This window comes from Sminthopsis crassicaudata, chromosome 2 (assembly GCF_048593235.1).
Source record: "Sminthopsis crassicaudata isolate SCR6 chromosome 2, ASM4859323v1, whole genome shotgun sequence".
In the NCBI taxonomy this organism is placed as follows: Eukaryota; Metazoa; Chordata; class Mammalia; order Dasyuromorphia; family Dasyuridae; genus Sminthopsis; species Sminthopsis crassicaudata.
In genome coordinates, this window is record NC_133618.1 from 178440049 (window position 1) to 178448640 (window position 8592).

At 34.3% G+C, this 8592-nt stretch overlaps 1 long non-coding RNA gene across 1 annotated transcript; it reads left to right on the forward strand.

Moving 5' to 3' along the window:
- Positions 1-468: 468 nt before the first annotated feature.
- On the forward strand, positions 469-5375 carry LOC141555228 (uncharacterized). Its single transcript, XR_012486103.1, has 3 exons — positions 469-598; positions 734-816; positions 3829-5375. It is a non-coding gene; the product is annotated as an uncharacterized LOC141555228 (long non-coding RNA).
- Positions 5376-8592: the final 3217 nt, after the last annotated feature.

The window sequence follows — 8592 nt, forward strand, 5'->3', positions numbered from 1 at the left end:
TCTTTCTTTACTGGGCTTTACCGTCCTTTTCAATAAATGATGTTACTTATCTACTCTAATTCAGCACAGAATGCTGCTTATTGATTATTGCTGCTTACTAATTGAATGGAAGCTGAATTTTGGGAAACAAGGTCCATTTGAAGTCATTTGATGCTCTTACTGGGGATTACTGTCCAGCTTGTGATTTCCTAAACTGGTTAAGAATAAACCTATTATTTTTCAAATCAGACTGTTAAGATATTTGACTATCAGTTTGTGGATGGATGAGATTCTTTATGAGCTCTCCAGGAACCCTGGCTGAGACAATTCTGGGAGGAGAAATTCTGGCCTTGAACCACCTTTGCAAGAAGGAATTGCTTTATCAAAACATTCATCTCCCCATAGCACTAGATTTAAAACCTGAGATAGCATTATATGACTTGGACGGACACTCCTCAGGTTAAATAACATTAGTTATTTAATTTGGCTTTTTTTTAGAATCTTACTATGGATTGCAACACTTGCCTTTTAAATTTGAATACTTTGTTGGTCAATATCTATGGCCAATAAATAAAAGGATACTCCAGGCTCCAGGGAAGGTTCTTTCAATGAATTTCAGGTAATCAGAACCTAATACTTACTGAACTCAGGTTACTTGCATATTGTTCGATTTATTCTGGACTGGTCTTAATTGTCTTATCTTCTCCTATCTTCTGCTAAACGGTCCTTTCATCTTGTTTCCTATAATTTCCAGGTTCACAATGAGTCAATTCATGATGAGAAATCTCTACCTCGTGTTTATGGTGCTTTTTACTATTTTCTTTCCTGCTGAAACAGGTAAGGAAAAGATTAACAGAAACATAAGTGGAAGATGGGTCTTGTGCACTCAACGTTTTTTTTTTTTTTTTTTTTTTAACAACTGCAACTTGGACTAGTCCTGGGCCTTCCTTACCCTTAAATTATATTGAGAATAATTTCACCTTCCAATATTCTAAGGGGATGTTTAGTAAAACAGTATTTACTCAGATAACCAAATGCTGTCTTTGTATCCAGCAGGTGGAAGGATAGGAAGGATAGGGATGATTGTAATTACATGTTTAAAGGAATTTTAAAACATCATGGGAAGAGAGGTCAAGGAAGAATGAGATATCTCTAATGTGGTTCTAATATCATACAAAGATTGTTTCATTAGTGTCAACTCTGATAAGATGACTCAAGCATTGACTTCAAAGTCAAAAGTCCAGAATGGGAAAGTCAGCTCTAGCACCTACTAACACTCTGAATGAAAAGGTCACACTAACTAGTTGGATGAGCCTAAGAAAGTCTATGAACCTCCCTGGCCTTAGATTTCTTAATGCACTGATCAATTCCAAAGAGCATTATGAAGATCAAAAGAGGACTTGTCTAGAGCAAAGAGAAAAAAAATATAAGATGTAGTTTAGAATCTAGGAAGAGCATGAAGGAAGGCCTGTTTTTGCAAAAGAAAACCCTGAACGTTGAGAACACTTGGTTTATTGTTCTTCTTAGTATTTACTGGCTCTTCCACTTGGCCAATTATTTAAGTGCTATGAGCTTCAGCTTTGTTACTTGTAAAACTGAAGTTAATAATGCTAATATCTTGTAACCTACAATGAAAATTGACCATGTGTTACAGTGATGATCAATATGATTGTCCTTATACAAAGGTATGAAGATAATTTTTTTTTTATTATTTAGAAGATGTAGACTCAACTAGCATTGTAACCTAGCTACTCTGATGGTAGATCTCACATTCCTCGTCATCTGTTATTTTCTTGTCCAAGGTAAAACAGATAACAAGTAGTAAGATTTAGGGCCAAATTAACATTTTCTAGTCCCAAATTTCAGTATCTGTGCCATTTGTTCCATTTTTTCTCCCCATTCTAGGTGTCCTATCTAAACTCACTTGGTACTATGGAATTAGGGCTCTATTTTATGTTATTTTTCTCCCTAAGCCCAGATTACTCTCATAATAGGAGAGAAGGGAGCAATATTGGTCCTTGAGCTGGTAGAAATCTACTCTGAGAAGCTTACTAGTCCAAAAGCATTCTGTTTTAAAAAGAACTAATAGATGTGGATTACATATAGGAGAAATAAAAACAATAGTATCATGCCCTCAGACATGGAAGGCTTTTTTTTTTTTGAAGAAATGAGTAGGAGGAAGATAAAGAATCGTTTCCTGATGCTTCTTAAATCTCATGATATAGAAGTCAATGTCAATATCAAAGACAAACTTTTCACTCAATAAACAAGTGTTTTTTAAATAGAATTTTATTTTCCCCCAATTGTATCAAGAAATTTTTTACCATTTATTTTTACAAGATTTTGAGTTCCAAATTTCCCCTCTCTCCCTTTCCCTCTTGAAAACATGGTAGACAATTTGACACAATTTATACATGTGATATCACATAGAACATATTTCCATGTTAGTTACAGTTGTGAAAGAAGAAACAAATCAAATGGGAAAAAAAGAGAGAATAAAATAAGTGAAAAAAAAAGTGCTTCAATCATCATTCAGAGTCCATGGCATTTTTACCTGGATAATGACAGTATTTTCTTGGGGCAGTAGTAAATAAAACACTGGTACAGGAGTCAGAAAGACCTGACTTCTAATCTGTCCTCAGACACTTAACAGTAGTTATGCGATCCTGGGAAAGTCACTGATTTCCAATTGCCATGTACATGCAGCATAAATTAATTTTAAAAAGAAAATAATTTTTCCTTTGTAAGTAAATTTGGAATCTAGGCCATTAATTACAGGATAAAATTCTTTCCACTATTCCACTCTGTAGTCCCCTGTATCCCTTCATGTTACTAAATCAAATATCAGATCATATATTTATTTTGCCCCTATTTTCTCTAAGAAGATTTTCTTCCAGGAACTTTCCTAATCAAATCAGAAGTGATTTTTTATAATGAATTTTTGGGATACTGCTGTTTTATTTTTGAAGAACAACATGGTATTTTATTTTATTTCACATCATTTGTCTTTAAGTTTTATTTTCCTCACCAAATTGCAACATTCCTCACTACAAGATTAAAGCCTGTTTCCATGCATAGGTCCCTACAATCAAATAAATAGTGTCTTAAACATCAATAAAGGGTGAAGTATTTATTACCTGCCTCCTCCTTTCCAGTGATATTGAATACAAAGGAAATTGTGAAATATGACAATCTATTGGGGATGACAACATGGGCATGCATTACATGTATCTGTGTACATATGTATGTGTGTATGTGTGTGTGCGTGTGTATACATATGACAAAATAAATTCAATGATAATGGCAATTTAAAAGGGAACTAGAATGTTCAGAAATTCACATAGGTTGCACGTAGATGGAACTTGAATCTTGAATTTTGCTGAATCCTGAAGTAAAATTAGGACTTCTGAGAGGTCAAGGTTTAGCAATTACTAAAAAACAAATAAATAAATGATGAATTATGTTCTTAAGGTGGAAAGATATCTTAATAAGAGGTAGTGGGGAATTTAAAGGTCAAAGAGAAGAATCTGGTTTTGATCTTCAAAGCCAGGGAAGATTCCTGAGTAGGAGAGACTCATGATAATACAAATACTATGCCAATGAAAAAAAAGTCCAGTTACTATCCCAATGTGATTCTCACAACAATCTTGGGATTTTTAAATTTGGGAAGGATGATTATAATTTTTTGAAAAAGGAAATTGACTCGAAGAGTTAAGGTAAGTTTCAAGAAAGTTAAGAAGTGTTAATGTTGGACTTGGGAACCAGTTCTATTATTAGTTGCTCAGTTCTCTCCATTGTATTACACTATTTTTTAACAATAATTCTGAAATAGAGATTCTTTTTTCACAGATATGTGGCCATATAAAGACACCATGTATTGTGTGAAGCGTAAACGTGGTACCTGTGTTATGGGACCTTGTAATAATACTAAAACAACACTCGGTACCTGCTTTGGTGGGAAACACTTATGCTGCCTCTATTGAATATTAAGAGAAAAACCTGGTCTGTGGCAGCTTTGGGGAATGAAAATGTAAAAAGTTAGAAGACTGGATGAAATTCATGGAATATTGAGCATTCTTATTTTACCAAAGAGAATCCCATTTTAAAATCATACTTGAAACAAAAATGATTCCTGAATTTTTGTTCATTTGATGAAATAAAATGTCTATAAAAAAGCCATGTATATTCCTCAGTATGGAGGAGAGTATGGATAGAGAATTCACCATGAAGCCAAGAAAATCTGAAGTCCCATCTCGGATACATAGTAGAAGTGAAATTCCAGAGAAATGACCACTTTCTCCATGCTAAAGACAACACTCTCTGACTTTAAGTCATAGATATCTGCCAACTTGTTAGAAGAAGACATTTCCTCACTTGTAAGCTGCCTATACTGATGAAATCCCAGGCTAATTTCCTCTCTGTGTTTTACTCAACATTTCAATCAGATTCAGATTTTCCAGGATGCTTCTTCCCATGATAAGTTATATTCCCTTCCCAATTATGTCTATGGTCTTTAAGAATATTCTAACCCAAAAAAATCGCCTCTTACAAGCTAGACCTATAGTAGTGTACATCTTCATCTTAAACATGAGTAATGGAAAAGGGGAATCACATAATCCATCACTAAATATAGTCAAAGACTTAGTGATGTGGTGTCATATTCCAGAACTTGAACTCTACTCAACAGCCTCCAAAGTCCAAGGTCACCTTTATATCATAATGAGTTATTGTAGCACAAAAGGAGGTAGAGCTTGATATTGAATCCAGGTAGGAAAAAATGAGGAAACATTCATCAGGTTCAAAGTAAAGGTTTTGAACAAAACTTGGTAAAAGAACTACAACATTTAAAAAAATATAGTCACTATAATCAAATTGTATTAACTTAGGACTTCAAGAATGTTTCAATATCAAGAAAAAAGTGAGTATGTTTTGAGTAGTTCACTATTTAAGTGATCATAAAACAATTAAAGTTTTGTCTTATGAATAAATACAGAAAAGATCTTTGGGAAAAATTTACATTTATGTTTAAAAGCATAAATTTGGAAAGACCTTTAATATCAGGGGCAAAAAGTATACATCTACAACAAAAGATGGTTTCTTCTGGAATTGTAAAACACCTGAAGATTTTCCTATGTATTCTAAGATGGTGGAAGATGTCTTCTCTCTCCTCATTATTGAGTGATATACCTCTGGAAGTGGTAAATAGGACAATCAGATTAAGCAAGATAATTAAGATATATAAAAATAAGCAAAGGACATACAGAGCTATATTTTGGCAGATGATATAGTTGTTAAGTTGGAAAACTTAAAGAATTAAATTAAACTGATATATAACTTCACTGAAATATTGGGAGATAAAATAAATCAACAGAAATCATTGCCATTTTAATAGAAGACTAATAAAAGATGCAGAATAAGTGAGAGAAATCCATCAAACTAATTAAAAAATGCATAAAATATCTGGGGTTTGACCTATGAAGGATCACTCAAGATTTCTACATAAACTTATATGCTGTCCTTTTAGTATGAAATCATTTACAAAAGGAGCGGTTATAGAGTTAATTCTGTAATAAAGGATAGGAGATGCCTCCTTTGAGTGTGGTGAGAATGAAAGTATTACTTAAACGAACTTAGAGGCTGAGTGCTATACCAAGCAAAGAGTCAAACCCCTGGATGCATATCCTCATAAGCTTTTATTTATATTCTGGAAATAATATACAAGTATATCTTACTACACTCCAGTATATCCTTCTCTCAGCTGCCAAAAAGATCTTTCTAAAACACAGGTCTTAAATACAATGACTTGTCATTACCAAACTCATTAAATTCCTATGTATCCCTATTACCTCTAAAGTTTCATGTCAACTATAAAATCCTGTCTTTGTCTTTCAAATCCTCTCAAAACTGATTTTTCTGTATTACTTATACTGTTCTACCCTCTACACACTCTACAATTCACTCTTTTTGATTTCTTCACACATAATACACCCTGTTTTGTCTCTGACTTTTCACTTGTATTTCATGCCTGCAATACTCTCTTTCTTCACCTTCAACTTGTCTCCACAGCTTCATTCAAGACAGAGCAGAGAGCCTCCTTTCTAAATGATAACTTGCCCAACTCTATGCCCTTATTTCAAAAGCTGGATCTTTCTCTGAGATGATCTGACATTATCTTGCATTTGTCTTACATACATAGTTTCCTCTGTCAGTAGATTTTGAGTTCTTCAAAAACAATATACATATATATATAAAGGTATTAAGTCTACTGACATGAGACAGACAATAATTAAGCTTTTACTATGCCTGTGGTCATTAGTTATCCATCAGAGATGCAAAGACAAAAAAGATCTCCCATTCAAATGAGGGGAGAAAATAGGCAAATGACTATTTACTGACAAGATCAATGTAGGGTAAGTATAAGGTCCTCTCAGAGGAAAATTCATTTACAGTACAGGCAAAGTGAAAGTGGAATTTGAGTTCAGTTTTGAGGGATTCTCATGGAGATGTATGTGAGAATTCCATGTTTGAGGAAAAGTCAGAGGAAAAACATGGAGTTCAGAGACAAAGTGTCATGTGTGAAGAACATGAAGAAAGCCATTCAGAATGGAAGGGGTACTGAGCAAGAACAGATATATGGATAATATTTAGGAATAGTAGACTTTGAAAGACATATCTTATATGCTTTACAATATTACCTTGGGCACTATTCTGACCACTCAAAAAAAGTGTAAAGTGTTTTTGATTTAGGGAAAACATAGGATCAAACTCTGCCTTAGATAGTGAACATAAGAGATAATTATTCAGAGGCCTCTGAGTTTTGTAAAACATTTTATAATATACATTATCTCACTTTATTCTTAGAACCACCCTTTAAGATACATACTCTCAATATCTCCATTTTACATTTGAGGGAACTAATGTAGGAAAAACAAACAACAACAACAAAAAAAACCCTAAATGAGCTGCCCAGAGTCACAATAAAGGAAGTATCTAAGGCCAGATTTGGACTCAGGTTTTCTTGACTCCATGTTTGATTCTCTATCTGTTGGGCTCTCCATCTGCTGAACTTATACTTGTATGTCATTTTTAAAAAATTACCTGTCTTCTCTGAGACTCAATTCCAGATTTGTGAAATGGGGATTTATAAGAATATCTATCAAACAGGATTGTTGAGAGCACCAAAGGAATTGTGATAGGAAGTATTCTGAAAGCTTGAAATAGCTACATAAATGTTTTTGCTAACATGATTTTCCTGAGCAGAGAGATAGGTAGCCAAGGACACCATCAACTGAGAACAGAAACTCATTCCCAAAATTTCAGAAGCACAATATGGCAAGAGAATAGGTTTTACAGTCTAGTGTATGTAAAGTGTGAGGACAATAAGAAGGATTATTCTCTACTATTCACCAGACTAGCTCTTCATTTCTCATTGATATACTTCTCATTTATGCAAAGTCCGTTGACAATATCAAGTCCTGATGATGCAATAAATATTTATTTCAAAATTGACCCAACTTTGACTCAATTGAAATAAAAAGCCAGTAGAATAAAAAAAAAACTAATCACGTAACAAACCACCTATACCAATGGGTCAAACTTCTCTTCAGTAGGTAGGTGTCACAGGGAATAAAGTGCCATACCTAGAATCAGAAAGACTGCTCTTCTTGAGTTCAAATCTGGTGTCACACTACCCTCATGACACTGGACAAATCACTTTCCCCCATTAACTCAAATTCCTAATCAGCACAATGAGATGAAAAGGGAAATAGATTGAAACCACTTTTTTTTTTTTTTTTTTTTTTTTTTTGGCCAGGAAAACCCTGAATAGCTTCACTGACCGTCAGATAGGAGTGAAAAAGACTGAACAAAAACATATATCCCTATCAATACAAACAAATTCTGGGGGGATAGGGGAAGTGAGCACACATGGATAACCCGTTATAAGGCTCATGAGTATAGAAACCCAGGTTTCTAGAGGAACTTGTGACTAAGCTGCCCACATGTCAAGCATCTCTTCTAGGAAACATTCTCTCCCATTTCTGTACTCTCTTTTAATATTTTCCAGTCTCCTACAGCAGCAAGACTCTTCTATCTTACAATTTGGCTACAAAAGGTGTGTTATGGTTTTTAGGTAAAAAAGGAGAATTACTTTCAGTAATGAAAAATGAACCCAAAGCTAGAAGTGGCAGCTTCTCATATGTGTTCCCTTGATTTAACCTTGAAGCAGAGTTAAGTTGTTTCAATATCATTCTTCTTAAGCTTAAGAATTTCAGAACTCCTCAGATCTGTTCTCCAGGCAAGAGAAAGTAGAATTCTGCTTTGTTCAGCAACTAACCAGAAGTTGTAGGACTTTCATCGAATTAAAACAGCATCGACATCGATGAGTAGGCTTGTCTGGACTCAGCTTTGTCACTTAGATGGTACTGGAGAGTAATAAGAACTTCTCAAGCTCTTCCCTGAAAAGGAGTCTGATTTCTCAAGTATTTCTCAGCAATCCCAGAACTTTCCTTTTAATGAAGCTCCAGGCACTGGTCCAGAACTAGCTTGTTTCAGTCCAGAGCAGCTGCTCTTTCTTTTTGGAAGAATATCTGCTGGGATATCTTTGATGCCCTC